General features: G+C 37.8%; 1 protein-coding gene and 1 pseudogene across 2 annotated transcripts in view; one reads left to right on the forward strand and one right to left on the reverse strand.

The window, feature by feature from the left end:
- Pex23 (tectonin beta-propeller repeat-containing peroxin 23) overlaps positions 1–19,852 on the reverse strand; it is a 693,418-nt gene that overhangs the window by 449,698 nt on the left and 223,868 nt on the right. The gene's annotated exons all lie outside the window — the stretch shown is intronic.
- LOC150102851 (5S ribosomal RNA) lies at positions 470–587 on the forward strand (annotated as a pseudogene).

Genomic DNA, 19,852 nt, shown 5'->3' on the forward strand with positions numbered 1-19,852 from the left:
GTTATCAACTGTTTTACAACACTGACGACAGAACAACTGTTGAGAGAAGAAGATACAGCAGGTTGAGTTTTTAACGACTCTTTGTTTTTTCATAGTCTTTCTTATCAGAAAGAAAAAGTTCTGAACCTTAATTGGGATAAAAGGACAGAAGAGAGTGAAGATGATTTGTTTATGTGTTATGACTTTTAGAGAAAATTGGCAACTAAAATTGCATCTGTTTTTGCGATTCTTTAAAAGGGAATGCTGTAGTGTTCGAATTCAGGATTTTAGATTTAGAAGTTTTATCTCTAACTTTCTGGAAATAAAACTTGGGAAAATAAAATGGTATGTTCTTAAATGACACAAAAATGTGCAAATTATATGAAGAAATTAATACATTTTTAATGCATTTAAGAACAAGGCTGAAAATTCACTCATCACTTGTCTCTGATAACTCTCTGAGTTATCAGAGTAACTGATAACTATAACTGTCAGCAGCCAAATTGCTTTGAAAGAACCAGTTCTCATCTGATCACTGAAGTTAAGCATAGCTGAGCCAGTTAATACTTGGGAGGGTGATCACCTGGGATCCCTGGGTGCTGCTGACATGAATTTTTGAAAGTGATAATGGTGGGAAAGTGTGTCACAAATGCTATGAAAGCAATGGTCACTGAGGGATCTCAGAAATAAGTGCTTATCAGGTCACGAGATTGGAGTGATGGACAGAACTGAAATACGTGTGAAAATGTGTGTGATGTGGCAGATAGGATTGAAAGAGAGGTTAACAGTGACATGATTGAAAGAGAGAGAGAGAGAGTAAAAGTGCTGATCGAAAAAATAGTAATATGACAGATGTAAAGAATGAATAGGTGCCTGTAATGAGGGATATAGCCCAGTTACATGGAGTGATGCACAGGGTGAAGCAGGAGCTGCAATGGAATGCAGAAAGGTTTGGTGAGTAGGTAGGGTGATATCAGAAAGAAAGAAATGCAAGATAAGAGAAATAAGTGCTCGAGTAAGAGAGAAGGAAAAATAAGGAGCGAGTCTTGTAAAGCAAGATGCAAAAATTAATGATGTCAGTGAGCTTATTGGAGCAAAAAGGATAAAGTGAAAGAGTTGATTGTTTTGGCTGAATTTGAAAGGAGAAAAGTATGGCATGAGTGAGGACATGAAAGAATTACTGGAAGTAGCAAAAGAGTGAGAGAGTTAAGATAGTGTCTGTTGCTGCAGTATGACAGAGTAGACCTGAGAAAAGGACCATAATAACAAATGGCTCAATGCATAGGTTATGCAGGAGGAGTGGTGTGAAGTGAGTTTAATGGGAAAAAGGACTTATACAAGAAGGATGATTCACATCTGAATGGATTTGGTGTTCAGAGTCTGGAAAAAGTGTTGTTGAACGAAGTGAAAATGGATGTGCAAAATCAGAGAAACTCGAGCTTTTAGGGGAGAAGCTGTTAAGTGGACATGCAGACATCGGTGAGGCAGTTGACTGTAAGAATGTGTATAAAATGTCTAATTTAGTACCACTGGTAACAAACCAGAACGGAATAGGTAGTATAAAGCTCAGGAAAGCAGTGGGCCTAAGGGGCTTTTGCACTTTATGTATATTAAAATCAAGAGCATTTGGAACAAGGGGGAAGAATTTTTGGCATTGGTTAGTTCATCCTAGCCAAAGGTTATTGGCATTAGTAAGACATGGCTGACAGAAGACGATATAGTTAGTGGAATAGAATGTACAGGGCATAGTGTGTTCAGCAAGAATAGAGGGAAAAGAAGGAAGAATGGGGCGGTGGGAGTGTTATTGATGATAGCTGATAAACTGCAACCAAAGAGAGTAGAAGTTCAACTGCAGAACAGTGAAAATAGAAGATTTGAGGCTATCTGGTGTGAGACAGAGACCAGCAGAACAAAATATACTACTGGATACTGCTGCTATAGACCAGGAGATGGAAAAGTGGTAGAGATGGTATACATCAGCAAATAGGATTAATGAATGGAGGGCAGGTAATTATATGGAGAATTTAACTATGGGAATATAGATTGGAATGAGGAGAGAACACATAGGAGGAAGGAAATATAATTTATGCAGTTTCTAAGGAACACCTGAATCAACATGTGATGGAATATGATAGGGATTTGAGAGTGCTCAACCTAGTAATTGCATCTGAAAATTTGTCTATAACCAATATGACCACATTGCTGCCAACTGGAGAGAGTGATCATATAGTCTTGACCTGGAAGGTGGCTAAATGTGTGGAATTTTCAGTTAAGAGGGGGGGGGGGGGTATATGTGGAATTACAGGGTTGGTAAGTATGATAAGCATAGGAGATTGCTTGCATCAGTGACATGGCATGTGAAACTGCAAGGGCTAAATGTTGATAGTGCATGTGAGGAGGAAAAGTAGTGTTTCAGGGAAGTAACGGCAGACTGCATACCTAGTCAGGAGAGCACATCGAGTTAAATAGATGAATATCATCATTAAGCTGGAGTTGCAAAAAATGAAAAAAATTGTGGAGGAAATTCAAGGAGAAATGTGACCGCACAGACTAGAAAAGTAACCACCAGTGTGGTAAGAAAGGCAAAACCAGAGTATGAAAGAAAATTACTCTTATTACTATTACATGACATGTCCACATGATTAGCCTAGTGACTTTGCACTTTGCAACCATATGCCTGGGGAAGGAGTGTCCCAGGTTCGATTCCCGTCAAAGACATGAAGAACTTGAGGATCTTCCTCAGCCATAGCCAAGTTAGCCGGTCTTGGGTGCGGGCAGTAGGGTTTTTTCATCCTGCAAGCAGGCAAACCAGCCCAGTGAACATACACTTCTACAGTCAAAATATACTCCCCCTCAGTGACAGGTCGGTTGAGAGTGGTACTAACAAGAAGTCGCATCTAAGTAACACGCGGACCCTGCATAGGAAGCGGGAATAACGCGAAGTGAAAGAAGACTATTACATGACATCTCCAGGGAGTCCAAAGACTTATCGATGGAGGGCACCTACTCTACAACTCTCTGTCTCCACCACTCAATCCACCAATTACCATGAACTGCAACTACACCAATGCAGTTCATGGTAATTGGTGCAGTTGCTGCCCACCACCACCACCACTAGTATTTTCACAAACAATCACAAACATCCATGCCCACAGCAGGATTGAAACCCACAACCTGTCGGCCTGGTTGGCCAACCAGGCCGACAGTTCTTTTGATATGCTGCAAGTAAAAGAAACAATGTATATGGCAGAATAATTTTAGTGAATGCTGATGGCAGGGAGATAACTGAATAAGTCGAAATAATAGAATTACTAAGTGAACACTTTGCAAGAGTATATCATCCAGGTGGATATATTGCAGTAACAAGAGAGGGAAAGGCTTATATAGGAATTGAGGTAAATGAAATGAGAGGTGCATATTACAGAACCTTAATGTGAATACAGTCATGAGATTAGATGGTATACCAGCTTGAGTTTTAAGTGAAGATGCCAGGGAATTGTCAGTGCCCTTCACCACATTTTTAATCTAAGTCTCAGCTCTGGGTTAGTTCCAAGGGCGTGTGAAAAGGGCAAAATAGTTCAAATGCATAAAACAGGCTCCAAGACTGATGCAGCAAATTACCCACCGATCAGCATATCAGGAGTTATAGTCAAGGTGCTGCAGAAATTGGTCAAGAGCAAAATACAGGAATGGATACACAGAAAGGGAATACTGTATGGGGGGGGGGGGGTTGACATGGTCTTATGAAGGGTAGCTTGCCTCAGTAATTTGCCCAGGTTTTATAATACAGTGACAGTTGGATAAAGGTAATGGGTTTATAGTGATACTGCTGCACTTTGCAAAAGCCTTTGACAGGATACCACATGGAATTCTAATCAGTAACTGCAGCACATGAGGATGGATATAGGATTAGTGAGGTGGATAGGAGGATGATTGACGGAGAGATATCAGAGAGTAGTTTATTCAAGAATAGAGTCCAGAAGAAGCCCTGTAATACCAGTAGCATGCTGCAGGGCTCTGTTCTTGAGCAGCTACTATTTAATTTTTACATTAATGATATAGGAAAGGATCTGAGAGGAACAATTCAGTTGTTTACTGATGATGCAAAGTTGAGTACAGCAAAAGTTAATAAATGTGTGATGTTAAAATTTTGCAGAATGATTTGAAGAGACTAACAGTCTGAACAAAGGTGAATGGATGTCAGTTTAATGTGGCAAAGTGTAAGGTTATGCATTTTGGGGTAAAAAGATTACCAGCTATATATTTACCACATGGATGGAGCTGTACTCCAAGAAATTGACAAAGCCAGAGATTTGGGAGTGTTAGTGGATAGGGAGTTAAAGTTTAGAGGACACATAGCAAAAGTAGCTAAAAGCAGCTCATCAGATCACTTGGTTACTGAAGAATACTTTGACAAGCAGAGACAAGTAGGTTATTATTCCTCTTTCCTTGATAAGACCCCATCTTGACTGCTGCATACAGATCTGGTCACCAGAGTTTCTTGGCAATGAGGAAGAGGTGGAGAGGATCCAGAGGTGAGTGATCATGATGGTAGCAGGTCAATGGAATGAACCTTATGAGAACAGGCTGAAGATTGTATGGGTTATAGGGGCAATATGATTTAGGCATACAAATTACTGAAGGGTTTTTGCAAGATTAATTCAGAGGAAATTTTTCAGAATAGGTCTGGTGGTGGGAGAACTAGTGGTCATCCTTGGAAACAGAGTTAAGAGTGTAGTTAGCAGGGATATCAAGACTAGGTGTATGCTTGGAGAGTGGTGAATGAGTAGAATAGGTTGCCAGAGTCTGATGTGGGCACCATAACTGTGAATGAAAATATGATAGATGCTGCGCAAATGTTCAATAGTGCTTGACATTATATTTAGGGCCTTTCTTGATGAGTCTAAGGACTCCACAGAGTAGCCCATAATAATAAACATGTATTCGGTGTATTTCTGGAGCTCTGTATATAATAGTGAATTTTCAAAATTAAATTTGATCAGATGAACTGACAGCTCATATGAACAAACTTACGGTAAATGCTAATTTTTAATGTAAACTTTAATTTATAAGCAAACAAGACTTCAGTGGTCACAGAAAAACAACAGAAAAAAAATTTTTTAATTACATCACAAAATGTATAACGATGAATCTTAACTCCAGGTAGTGTTTGTATAAGAATAATAATAAATCAACAGCATGTTACAAGAACACAATTGAATCAACCCTCCTCCCCTTTTGTGCTTCTACAATATAGGATATAAAAGTTAAGTCTGTTCCCATGGTATGATAGAGGTGAGCTGAGACGGAGAACTATGATTACAAATAAGTCAGAGTGCAGATTGTGCAAAATGACTGGTGTAGAGTTTGTGGATTTGGGGAGTCTGTTTAATGGAAGGAATCAATTATATAAGGTGGCTTGTATTGCAACGGAACTGGAATCAGGAGTCTTGAGAAAGTGTTCTTTCTTCATTAGAGTTCAGATGGGCAGAATTAAGGAAACTAGAATGTTCAGAGGGAATGCAAGAGAGTACGGATCTAGGCAACCAGGCTCACAATACATTAGCAACGCAGAGAATGATCACATAATGCCAAATGTAGCACCAGTTTCTTAACTTCAGTGGGCTAAGCAACACAAGCTGTAAGGAAGGTTGTGGAATAAAGGGGGGATATTGCAGTTTAGGTATACTAATGACAGAAGTATTCAAAATAAGAGTGAAGAGTTTTTGATACTGGTTAGCTCAACTTCATCAAAAGTTACTGGGATTAGTCATAGGAATAAGAATGCAAAGGATATAGTATCTGCAGAGAGGACATGGAACAGGATGGAGGGGGGGGGGGGGCGAATGACAGAAGAGGATTATTATTATTAATATTAACATCTGACTTCCATGGAGCCAGAGAGTCTTCGTGGAAGATACACTATCACACACACACACAAAGCTTATCCAACTGTGCCTTAAACTGATTCAATGGGTCTAAATTCACTGCACACTTAGGCAATGCATTCAACCCATCAACCAATCTTCATGTAAAGAACCTGTTCTTCACTTCCCTGCTCACACCCTCATACAGTTTCCAGGAATAGCATCTTGTTCTACTTCTACCCCCCCCCCCCCCCCCCCCATTCTATGAAAAATCTCTTCCATGACAATCTGATAACTACCCATGACTAACTTATATGTCTCAATCATATCCCTACTCCTATTCATGAGGCTTTGCAATTTACATTCTCTGAAATCTGTCCTCATACTCCACATTCCAAAGACAACTGACCACCACTGTGAATCTTCTCTGAACCCTTTCTAACATAACCTCATTACCATGAAAACCTGGGGACCAAATCTGTGCACAATAATCCGTATGATGCCTGTTCAAAGCCTTATACAATGGCACCATAACCTCTTTATTTCTGCATGTCAGGGCCCTCCGTATTATCCAATGCGATGTCTTCACAACTTGTGTAATGTTGCCCCTGAAATTCAGGTCCTTCTTCACCACCATTCCCAGATCTCTCTCACCTCCTTCATCTCCTATAAAGTTTCCCCACCAAGTGTATAATTTGCATCCCATCGTTGCTTACCAAATTTCAAAATTACACTTTGCCACATTGATGAGCAATGATGTGATAATTCATATCACATCACCAATTATATGATAACTGCTGCAAAATGACTGATGACATTACTCTTTCAGGATACTGCACCCCCATATACAACTTTCTGATACCTATCTGACACCCAGTCACTGATCCAACTCAGAAGTCGATTACTCAATCCCATTCATTTCAATTTATTTAACAGCTTGTCATGCAGCAGTCTATCAAAAGCTCTTGCAAAATCTAAGTACATACATTACTGTATATATGCATCTCCCTTGTCCAAGACATTTGTCACCTTGTTATTGTACATAAGTAAGTTAGTAAAACATGATCTCCTTTAAACAAACCCATGCTGATAGACACAGAGAACACTTCTGTTATCAAGCCATTTTTGTATCCTAGCTCTGACCAGTTCCTTGTAATTTTTTTTCGTGACTCCAGATATACAGACTGGTCTATAATTTATACCCACAGCTTTTTCACCACCTTTATGCAGTGGAATAATTTTACCTTCTTTCTACCCTCATGGAACTTGTGCTGTTGTAACTCTTATTAAACAGGCATGTCAGTGCTACTGCCAATTCCCTGGAATATTCTCTTAAGATGCATGGTAATATATCATCAAATCCTATCTCCGTATCAACATCAAGTTTATTTATTTCCTCATATACCTCCTGCTTTAAGCCATCCTCTCCTATATTCACTAAACTTCAGCTTCTCATGATTTCACCCTGATGAGCATGAAACACCCTTATAAATTGATCACTGAACACCCCAAGAATGCCTTCTGCAGCAGTTACCATTCTGTCATTTGCATCCATTAACATCATCTTACTATCAGCATTCTACTTCTACTTGCCACCTATCTAAGAAACACTGGCATTTTTCTTCGCCTGATTTGCTAATTTCTTCTCATACTGCACTTTCGTTGTCCCTAGTAGCTGAGTCACTCTCTTAGTTTGCTCTTTATACTCTTCCTGTAACTGATTATTACTATTATTCATCTTGTACTGCCTGCAAAGTGCATTCTTCTTCATCCAGATTTCATGCTTAATCCCCTCATTTATCCATTTTACATCCTAATTCACACACTGATGCCGTTATGTAATTCTTTGTCAGTTCCCAAGCAACATTAATTTGCTTACAGCTCAATTCTTCATTCCATGCTATAGCTCCATGCTGTCTCCTAAGCGTCTCATAATCACCAGCCATGTACGTCCACATATCCTTTCGTCACAGAAGATTACATATGGCTAGCCGCAACCCAGGTCATTACTCCATGATCACTCTCTCCAACTGAAAGAAAGTGCAAAATCCCTACTTACAATTGAATCCTCTGATGAAATGATCAGATCCAGAATTCTTGATCCTTGCATGCCCTCCTTTACACACTGCCTGAGATGGTTGTCTCTCAAAGGTGTCGAGATATAAATTTAATACTCAACTATGTCAAAATTAAGAACAAGTTTCACTCTGCCAAAGCATAGTGCATTTACAAACAAGTGAGTTTAGCACTATTACAGGAACAGATAAATGCTACTTGCCTGGAGCTATCTAAAATAAATTCATCCATCAACGCCCTACATGACAAACTATATAATATTTTAAACCCAAACTGTGGGATATCCTGGACAGCATCACTGACACAACAGCCAAAAAAGAAAGAATTCATCAAAGTTAAAAACCCGCACCAGAGAAAATTTGAAATTCTTCAACAGCACTGTGTTAGGCAATGACTGCAATTACAAGACGATCGTGTTGTTGTGAATTTATCATCATTAACTTTAACCAAAGAAGCCACTAGTGTGTTAAGTCAGGGATACAATTTTGCTCTTACTCCCAAGCAAGTTCTAAAAGCCAAAATAATGGCTTCCACCTGAATGGGGAATATACAATCTGCCTCCAGCAACAGTCAGTAACATTCGTTTAGATGTGGCCAACATCATAATTCATTCTAAGCCTCCCAAAAATAATATCCCACATAAAGAAATCATTGCTCTAAAGGAGCTATACAACAATAACCACATTATCATAACTAAAGCAGACAAAGAGAATGCAACTGTGGTGATGGATTCAACAGAATATTAAAGCAAAATGCACACACTTCTACAAGATCAGTCAGCATACCAAATTATAGATTGAGATCCCACCAACTTGCAAAAGAATAAGGTGTGCAATTATTGAACAAAGTCACTTCCTAGACTAAAGAAACAGTGAACAAACTCAAGCCCTTCCACATTAAAACACCCAGGATATATGGAGCACCAAAATTCACAAACAAGGTACATCCTTAAACGTGTGGAAAGGCATATGTGTTCATCACACATGTTTAATTGGATTTTAACGGTATTGATGCGAACACAGATTGATAAGAAAATAACCATTTATTAACTTAAAAGCTAATATTTCGCTGGTATTATATCCAGCATCTTCAGAGCACACAAACAAAGTTCGCTACAACAGTGAGACAACCACAATCCGGTGTAAGAGTGGGACTAGTATAAGTAATTGCAGCGTGCAACACAAGACTAAAGTCCTAATTAGGTGCCATCTAAATTAAAAAAATAAAATAAAATAAAATAAATAAATAAATAAAATTTAAAAAAAAAACAGTAGTCCAAAGTTTTGAAAAATACTAGTCCAATTAGTAGTCTTTGAAAGTTTTCAAAAATAGTAGTCCAAAGTTTTGAAAAAAAAAAAAAAATAATAATAATTTGGTCTTAGGATGACTGTCTTCCAAATCTTTGGTAGATTTATACAGCCATACTTGTTGAGGTTTGGAGTATGTTTTAAGGCTTCTGCTGATTCCAGGAACAACCTCTCTGACTTGTAAAAGCTTCTGTGCAGTACTTTTGTTTTTTTCCAATTGATCCTGTGTGCAGGGGTATCCAAAGCATGGTCTGCCAGACCCGACTTGCCATAATGAAAGTGCCAGATATATTTTTTGTGTTCACTGAGGTGGATGTCCACAGTTCTTACTGTCTTGATATTAAAATATAATCTGTACTTCCATCTCCCATTATCCTGCTTACCACATATATCTGCTCAGTCTCAACAATCCCACTCACATCCCAATCTATTCCATTTCTAAGCTGTTCATCCCCATACATACATTTGCTACTACTTCCAACATCCTCTTTCCCTCTACCATGTCTCGCTGTGCTCCCAGGCTCTCTCTGTTTCCATATTCTTCTTGCATTGCTGTTCTCTCTTCATCTCTCACACTACTAGTTTCCATTTCCAAGCACCTCTCTCTCTCTCTCTTCAATACCACTCTCCTGGTCTTTCCCTTTACCTCTTACTTCTGATCTCTTGCTTGCATCACATGCTGTACATCCATCTAGCAATAGTTTCTCCAGTTCACTCACTCCAAAGAGATTCAAATACAATCTGTCATGTCAGTATAATTCCATTCTTTCCTCAAATACATGTCATACATCCACAAACTGCACTCCCCTTCCTCAAGAAGCTTTTCATGATTCCCACTATACTGTTATCTTTCACTCTCCTCAATAACCACCTGATAATTGCCCTTACATTCTCTTTATGTCCAATTAAATCATTTGTACCAAAACAAACACCATTAATTCTCTTGCTCATTTCCTTCTCATGTCCTAAGAATGAATTATCTTATAATAAATTTAGTTTAATCCTTTATCCCAGTGAGAGCAAAAAAGTTTGCACCTGAAAATATCTTCAGGACTGAATATAGTGTTGTACTATCTTACCTGGGTAAGTAGTACAACACCAAGCAACTCGTACCAAAGGTGGAGCAAGCTATCAACACTCCTATCCCAGTATCTCCCAAAATGCAAAACACATCTCCTTGTGGATATGTATACTGTTATACATTAAGGGATTGGCCACTACCCAGACTAGTTTCGAGCTTTATTGAGGTCTCTTCAGTGGTAGCCAGGCCCAGAGTTGGAGATACCAGGCAGAAGCAAGGTCATCTTTACCTATAGGAGTTGCCAAAAGGTTTGCCACCTTTTTTTATTAAATTACCTCTGGATAAAGATGACCTATAGATAAAGATGACATTGCTACTGCTTCTGCCTGGTATCTCCAACTCTGGGCCTGGCTCCCACTGAAGAGACTTCAATAAAGGTCGAAACTAGTCTGGGTAGTGGCCAATCCCTTAATGCATAACAGTATACATATCCACAAGGAGATGTGTTTTGCATTATGGGAGATACTGGGATAGGAGTGTTGATAGCTTGCTCCACCTTTGGTACGAGTTGCTTGGTGTTGTACTACTTACCCAGGTAAGATAGTACAACACTATATTCAGTCCTGAAGATATTTTCAGGTGCAAACTTTTTTGCTCTCACTGGGATAAAGGATTAAACTAAATATATTATAGTCTAACCTAGTGAAAAATAAACTTTCAATGAATTATCTTGCTTATTCTCCATCCTGGATAGCACCTTACAGACTCTCTCATTAACCAATCCTCTAATAATGGAATCTTCATACACTGCTGTTCTCAAATCACTCATCACCTCTTTTACCCTTTTTTCTTTCATTCATTATTTTGCATACTTTCATATGTTTCCACAAAACATCTAATATCACTCCGCATATTCCTCATTTCATTTTTCATTTTGAATAACTGTTTGAAATCTTGCATTCTGACAATTTCAATCTCCAGCACATCCCTAGTCTTTTGCTGCCTCTCACTCTGCTACACCTTACTTCTGTTTCCTCATTTATACTTAGTTTCACTCCCTTATCACTTACTTTCGCTTCTATATTCTTGCATTCTCTTACTCCCTCAGTATCACTAGGTTTCATTCTGTTTCCGTTTTTTACACTATCTTTCATTCCTTCTATCTGTTTTGCATCAGTTAAGTCATATTCTAACACAATATCGCACTTCCTACAAATCCACACTTTCTCCAGTCTCCTGTTCAGTTTCTCCACAAACACATCTCTCATATTTCGCCATGCAGACATATTACACTTATGACATCAAACCATTCTTGAATAATCCACATCATTAACAGCACTTGATTTTCGTGATGCTCACCTAGCTGCACCAGTCAATGCCTGCATGGTTGACCACGTGAGTACTACCAATGTGTTCTAGGGAAAGAAGGCAAGAATTCAAAAATTTCAATTAATGAAGTTAGTAACAATTCTCACAGACCAACAATTGTGCAAACATACTGTGATCAAAAATAAACAACAGTGTACTAAAATTCAAGCAATACCACCAATTATTAAGCAAAATAGCACTTATCTTTTCCGAAGCTCATTACTAACACTATGCTCGTTGTGACCTTCTAATAGCCAACCACTCAAATTGAAGCCAGAAAAGAGCAGAAGTATATAAGGAGGATAGCGATGCAGAGAGCACCACATTCGAGGGAATCTGGTGTGAAATGGATGTCAACAAGGTGAAATATATAACTGGTTGCTGCCGTAATCCAAAGGATAAAAAAATGAATGTAGGTGGCAATTTAGCATGATAAGTTCAAGTTGAGTAATTACTATAGAGGATTTCTAGTATAGGAACACAGATTGGGAGGAGGAATAGTCACAGGAAGGGAAGGCAATGGAATTTATACAACAAGCTAAGAGATAACTACCTGAGACAGTAATTGAGGGGACACAAAGTTTGACAGTGTTGTATCTGGTCAGAGCATCAGAGAACTGAATAGTTACCCATCTAGCTATAATACTTCTGCTTGGGGAGAGATTGATTATTTGGTCTTACCAGGAAGATCGCCAAACATGAAGAATTTTCTGTTAAGAAGTGTTATATGTGGAATTACAAAGCAATTATGAAGTTGCAGATGAACAAAACATTGCAGATGTAACATAAAGAAGTTTGGAGGGGAGAGATGTTGGTGGTGAATGGGAGGTGGTCAAAAGTTTTTGAAGAAAGCAGATTAGAATGTATATACAGAGTTAGAAGGATAAATCAGGTAGGAGTTAAATGGATGAATAATATCATTAAGAAGAAGTTGCAGATGAAAAGAACGTTGCGGATGTAACATAAAGAAAAGGTGTTCAGCATGTCCATGACCAGCAGAAAGCACAGGCAAGAAGAGCAACCTATATGGTAAGGAAAGACAAAACTAATTATGAGGAGAAGCTAGCTGATGAGGCCAAAAGAAATACTAAAGTTTTTTTTATCAATTAAAAAAAAATGAATACGGAAGGATTACTAAAAATTGCTGATGTTAGGGAGATAACAAAAGCAAACAAAATGGTCGAATTACTGAGTGAGCATTTTGCAGGGATGTACCTTCTAAGTGGTGATGTTGCAATGCTAGATGTGGAGAAAAGAGGTTGAAGAAATGAAGGTGCTTAAAATATTGCAAAACCTCAATACACACACAGTCATGAGATTAAACGGCATATCGTCCATTGTATTATGAGAATATGCTAGGAAGTTATGACCTCCTATGACTAAGATGTACTCGGATGTTGCTAAGGGAGTGGAAAGAGAACAAAATGGGTCCACTGCATAAAAGCGTCTACATGATAAAAGTAGCAAATTATAGGCTAATCAGAATCTTAGGAGTGGTGATTAAGGTATTATATAGAAATTAGTGAAAGAATTCAGCACTGGGTGGATTAAAATATAATACTGTATAAGGGACAACATGGTTTTGTGAAGGATAGGTCTTGCCTTAGTAATTAGCTTACTTCTTTATAATAAAGTAAGAATGGAGTTGGATAAGGGAAATGGCTATTCGGTGATATTGTTAGACTTTGGTTTAATAAGTCCAGAAAAAGGCAGGTAACCTGTACCCCAGGGCTCAGTACTTGGTCCTCTGTTGTTTAATTTGGACATCAGTGATATAGGAAATGATTTGATAGAAAATATTCAGTTGGCTGCAGAAGATGCAAAACTGGGAAGAATGATGTTAAATGAAGGTGATGTAGAAATCCTTCAGGAAGACTTAAACAGACTAGTAGCATGAGCAAAGGTAAATGGCTGTCACTTTAATGTGACCAAGTTAAGGTGATGCTCTAGGAAGAAGAGATCACAAGCTGTATTATATTGATGGGAATGAAATGCAGAAAACTGATGAGGCCAGGGACTTGGGGATGATTGTGGACAGAGTGTTTAAGTTTAGAAAGCATACTGCAAAGATAACCAAAACAGCATATCAGATTATGTGGTTGTTGAAGAACACACTAATAAGCAAGGATAGATAAGTTATTGTTTCCCTATATAAAGTTTTAATAATGCTACATTTGGACTATTGCATGCAGATTTTTTCATCTGGATTCTATGGGGATGAAGAACTGGTGGAGAGGATTCAGAGGCGAGTGACAAAGATTGTAGATGGTCTGTGGAATGCTCCCTATGAGAACAGAATAATAAGTCTGTGGACTCCAAAATCCAGCACAGATAGGCAAGAAAGGGGAGACATGATAAAAGCATATAAGTTATTAAATGGTTTATAGGATTGACACTAAAGACTTTTTTCAGTACATGCAGAAAGGGAGAGAATGAGGGATCACCCATGGAAATTGTTTAAGAGTGTGGTTAGCAAGGGTCTTAACTAAATTTTTGCTGGGAGGATAGTGAATAGGTGGAATGGGTTGCCAGAGGCAGTTGTGAGTGCTTCATCAGTGAATGAGTTTAAGACGAGATATGATAGGTATTATATGAATAAAGGCTAATATGTGAATAATGGATTTCCCATGATGAGTGTTCTGATTCCATGGAGATACCTATATATCGTTCCACCAGGCAGCAGCGTTGAATAAGCTATTCTAAACTTGTGCTCCTGCATTTTATCATTATTGTGAGTGTTTTTCATCGAAATCAATCATTAAACGGAAATCTTAACAGCAGGTACAGTCCAGTGAGAGCACTTAATTATGTGGATAAATTACGTACCTACTTTGGAAGAACTCCCCGTCTATATGGACTGCCGAAAATCCATAAAGAAGGATATCCAGTGCGACCTATCATGAATTGCATTGATTCTCCTACCTATCGAATTGCAAAAGTCTTGTCATGTTCTTTAAGTGCTCTCACTGGACATTCCATATCCTACATAAAAAATTCAACAGATTTTCTTGAAAAATCAAGGATATAAAAATCAAAGAGTCTGAGTTACTAGTCAGTTTTGACATTGTATCTCTGTTTACCAATATCCCATTAGCCGACACAGTCAATTTATTATATAAAGATTACCCTCCAGATATTGCAAAGATTTTCGAATTTGTTATCCATTCAGGTTATTTTAGCTGGAAAAACAAGATCTACAAACAAGTTGAAGGTACTGCCATGGGCAGCCCTCTTCTCCACCTTTGGCAAACTACTTTTTGAAACAATTCGAAGACACTATGTTTTCATCCATTCATCCTCAACCATCTCTTTGGTATCGTTATGTCAATGATGTTTTCGTTATTTGGTCACATACTGAAGATGAGCTTTCCACCTTTCTACAACAGATAAAGAGCCTTCACCCACATATTCAATTCACCATGGAAAAAGAAAATTCTGGTACTTTACCTTTTTGAACATCTTCCTTACTCGAACTTCTTCTGGTACCTTATCTACAAGAGTCTTTCGAAAGCCCACATTTACTGGGATACATTCATAAAATGTCTGCTCACCATACATCTCAAAAATTTGGCATTCTTAAATCTCTAATTAATAGCGCACGTAAAGTTTGCTCTTCTCCAGTAATCTTACAACAAGAACTTTCCATCATTAAAAAGTGAATGGAATCGAATAATTACAACCCTAATCAAGTCCAACAGATAATTGAATCTTATGTTCCAATACCTAAGGTTTCTTCAAGAGTCTGCAGAGTTCCAATCCCTTACATTCCAGGAATTTCAGAACCTATAGGTAGAATTTTGAAAAAGTACCAATTGATTCCCACGTATGTTCCAATCAACAAAATTTCCTCTTTATTGCCTTCTACAAAAGATAAACTGTCATCTCTATCTTTGGCTGGCATTTAGCAAATACCATGTGAATGCGATGTTTCTTATTTTGGACAAACTGGCCGTTCTGTGGAAAAAAGAATTAAAGAACATCAATATTATATTGAATACAACAAACCTCAGAAGTCTGGTCTAGCACAACACAGTATTAACACTACTCATAATATCCAGTGGGATAAAGCTATTCTCCTTCATAGATGCAGGTTCAAATATGAACGCCTTTTTAAAGAAAGTTGTGAAGCTGTTTTACACCGACCGAATTTAAACTGAAATGATTGTCTCTCTCTCTCGAAGATCTGGGAGACTTTTATTTTCTATAATCTATTAAAAAAAAACAATTATCTTAAATATTAATTAATTATTATTTTCTATCAAATATTTCCTAGCAAGCGGCAACAATTGTATTTTAATAGGTGATCCACCGAATGTTCATTACTTGTATTCCATTCCTATAACTGTTTGTGTGACACTGAAGATGTACTATTAGTTTTAGTATTAAATATCTGCACCTTATTAATTAAAAAGTTATTACTGTGGTCTTACGTGTTCTTTTAATAATTATACTATGCCACAGGTACCTCTAAAAATAACAATATTCGTTACTTTTCTGGCATGAGTCATATATTTCATAACTCCTCTCACTCTTGCTCTCACAATATTCTTTCCACATAATCTTCTTCTTGTGGATCTCTTGCACATCCATTTCACTCCCAACCTATTTATTCTTCAAACACTAGGATACATTCAGATACAGCCGCATTTAAGCACTTTTTCAAAGATTTCCATGCATCACTGATGTTTTTCCCATTCAGTAACTGATACCATGGGACCAAAGATAGTATTCTCCTAAGTTGATCACAATATCCACCTTTGTAGTTCAGCATGTAACCTGTTTTAATCGTAGCAGCAATACAATTAGATACTTCCCAAGAAAGCACAGTATAACTGTCACCAATCTGTTGTAAAATAGCCATATTCTTAACAGAGACCCCTTCTGATGCAATGAGCAAATCCAACATTCTTTGACCTCGAGTTCCTTCTTTCACATGCTGCTTGAAAAAGTTGTCTCAACAATTCAATAAATTTGTCTTCTTTCTTATCATGAGATTTATTTTCTACCCACTCATGGTTGGGAAATTAAAGTCACCCATAACGATCACTCGTTTAATACCCATAAGGTTAAATTGGCGATGTATTTCTTCGTCCTTTGCAACTGAGCCACCAGGTTGTAGCAATACCACACCATATATTTCATTCTGATAACCTTCACTTCACACCAGATGAGGGGTTTCGACATTATATTGTGAGTGGTCAGTGTAATTTAGTGCTTGTGTGAAATTTGAGATTTTTATCTGGTTTTTTTTGTGTTTTTTCTTTAGAAAATTAGAGTATTATCGTAAATTAGAGTAGATTTTTGTGTTTTTAGAGTATTTAGTGTCTTTATAACATACTTTTATTGTAATATTTTAATATTAAATACAGGTGTAAAATGGCACCAAAAATCCAGAAGAAACGAAACACTAACAAGAACAGAGAAGGAGTCAACAAGGTTTTCTCACTAATGACAATATTAAAGAGGATATTGAAAATAATTTAACCTCCAAGATCGCTAGGCTAAAGCAGATTATTAGACAGATGATGAGGGAACTACAGAAAGTCGAGTGGTGTTTAGAGGAACTCAGGTAGAATAAAAAAAGTTCAGCAGCAACATGGACAACAAAGCACAGAATCGGGTAAGTCAATGTGCAATAACAACAATCTGGTAAGTAAAGTTGATTATAAAAAGAAGGATGTTATTTGGTATGGTGACTATCATAAAGCATGCCATTGACGAGTGGGTTATAATGTTAAGTTTTTCTGGTGCAAATATTTCTTAGTTTTTGTTGGAATGGATAAGCTTACAGCATCACAGATTATCAGCAGGATTAGGGATCTTCATTATTTGGAAATTTTACCACCTACAGAAAAAAATATTCGCTGACAAAGACATGCCGAGTATGTACACGAAACAAACATCGATGCAAAACACGTTATTACTGTCCTGTTTGCCAGGAAAAACCATCATTGTGCGTGGAAAATTGTTTTAAAGTGTATCATTCGTAATTTGAATAAATTGGTTTTTATTTTATCGATTTCATTTTATTATTTTTATTGATTTTTATCAGTTTTAAATTGATTTACAAATTACGTGTTATACTACGGATTAGATCATGCTTGGCATAGGAGGTTGGTAATCGACATACGAGTATATTCGTAGTTGGCTTCTGAGGCACATACATAATATACTATATTTTCGTTGAAATTATTTCCCTTCTATCAAGCCCCCAGACATGCTCTCTGCTTTATTCAGAATCCAAGGGTCCAAATTAAGGTAATTTTACTAAGGGTTAACTCGTATTTGGCATAGGAGGTCAGTAAATCAACATACAAGTATACTCGTAGTTGGCTTGTGAAACTCATATACGAACTACGAGTATACTCGTAGTTGGCAGCGAATGTGTTAACTTCCTGTGTCCACCATGGAATTCTGATTTTTCTATTCTTGCAGACAACCTCACCACATGCCTCTCTGGCTGAATTAATCAGGGTTTTCTTCAAGGCTTGCCATTGAATCTCCAAGGTTTGGTTCCTGTTCTCAAACTCTTTCATAGTTCATATCTAGAGCTGCTCAACTTTTATTCGCTTTAAAACTTTCTTAAATGTTATTCTTTTCAATATGAAATTCAATTTTATCCTGCTCAAGACTAAATAGTGATTGCTTCCAATTTTAAATCCTCTGTACACTCTGGTGTCCTGCACCAGGGAGAAAACATCACTATCAACAATAACATAGTCAATGAGACTTTTCTTATTCCTTGCCTCTTCTCTCCATGTGAATTTGTGCACATTTTTATGTTGGAACATGGTGTTAGTAATAACCAGTCCATGTCCTGAGCAGAAATCCAACAGGTATTAGCTTTGCTCTTTTCTCCAAATTTTCCCAAAATATTTTTGTATGTCTGACAATCATTTCCTACTCTGCTTTTTAGATCCCCAACAAGGACCAACTTTTCCTTTTTCATTGTCTCAGTTGCTTTTTCTAAAGCATCAAAAGATTCCTCCACTTCTACCTTAGTAGAACCTTCTGTGGGACCATAGGCACAAATAAGTCTCATTGTCCAATTCCCCATTCTGATATTTGTCCACATCACTCTACTTGAGACTGCCTGCCATTCAAGAAGATTAGCCTCATATTTTGTGTTGAAAACTATGGCCACTCCTTCTTTTCCTTGATTGTCATTTCCCGAGTATAACATTTTGTATTTATTGCTCAAAAAGATCTCACCAGTTTTTGTCTTATTTGTTTCAGTCACCCCTATTATGTCAATCTGGTACTTATCTAATTCCTCAGCTAGCTCCATTTCTTTGCCATTCAGGCTTCTTATTTTGATAGTATCGATCTTTAACTCTGGTGATGTTGAGTTAGGGTGTGCTTTCAGATTTGTTCCAGTAGCTGACTTTTCACTGTTCGCCCCGGTTCCCTGGCGAAAACAACGGGGGCCTTGTTTATCCAGGCGACGCCCCAGCGGGCATGAAATTTTGTCATGTTGTACCATCATTTTCTATATTGGTTTAAGCCAATTAGAATACAATTTGGTCGTCTAAATCCCAAATTGCCAGCCCGTCCTTGTTCATTCAGTATCCAGGTAGATACCCAACAGGGTGCACCACGAGAAGGTGAGGATTGGACATTAGATCAGAAGCCCTGGTCGGTTCTCCACATTCCTTTAAAGGCTATGTGGAGGTCTCCTCTCAGTTATACAGCTTTGATCCTTAAGCACCCCACCCATATTTGTGGATGTGTTTAACCTTTATACTAATGACACTGTCAACAGATTGCAGGGAGATATTCAGTTGTCTCCAGATGGAAAGAATTATCAGTAACAGTGTCAATGTAGTAGCCCTTCAGAAGGATTTGAATAAGCTAGAAAATGAAGAAATGAATGGGGAAAGAGAGTGTCAGATTAATGCAACTGAATGTAAGGTCTTGAAGTTTGGAATACATTGATGAGAAGCTGCATACTCTGTTGGAGGAACTGTAACAGAGGAAATGGTAGAGGCAAGGGCCCCTGGGATGATTACTGATAGAAATTTGAAGACTAGAGGACATATTGCCAAGTTGGTGAAGTTTCCAGAGGATTGCTGTAATACTGAGAAGGGTGCTGACCAGTAGTGATAGAAAGGTTAGATGATTGTGCAATGTGGTCTGATATGAATGTGGATTATTGTGCTCAGTTTTGGTCACCAGGGTTTGAAAGAGATGGATAAAAATGACATCAAGAAGGACTGCAAAATGTCAGCTATGTG

This window comes from Typopeltis vanoorti, chromosome 9, assembly GCF_054136105.1.
Source record: "Typopeltis vanoorti isolate ZY-2024b chromosome 9, IOZ_Tvanoo_1.0, whole genome shotgun sequence".
In the NCBI taxonomy this organism is placed as follows: domain Eukaryota; kingdom Metazoa; phylum Arthropoda; class Arachnida; order Uropygi; family Thelyphonidae; genus Typopeltis; species Typopeltis vanoorti.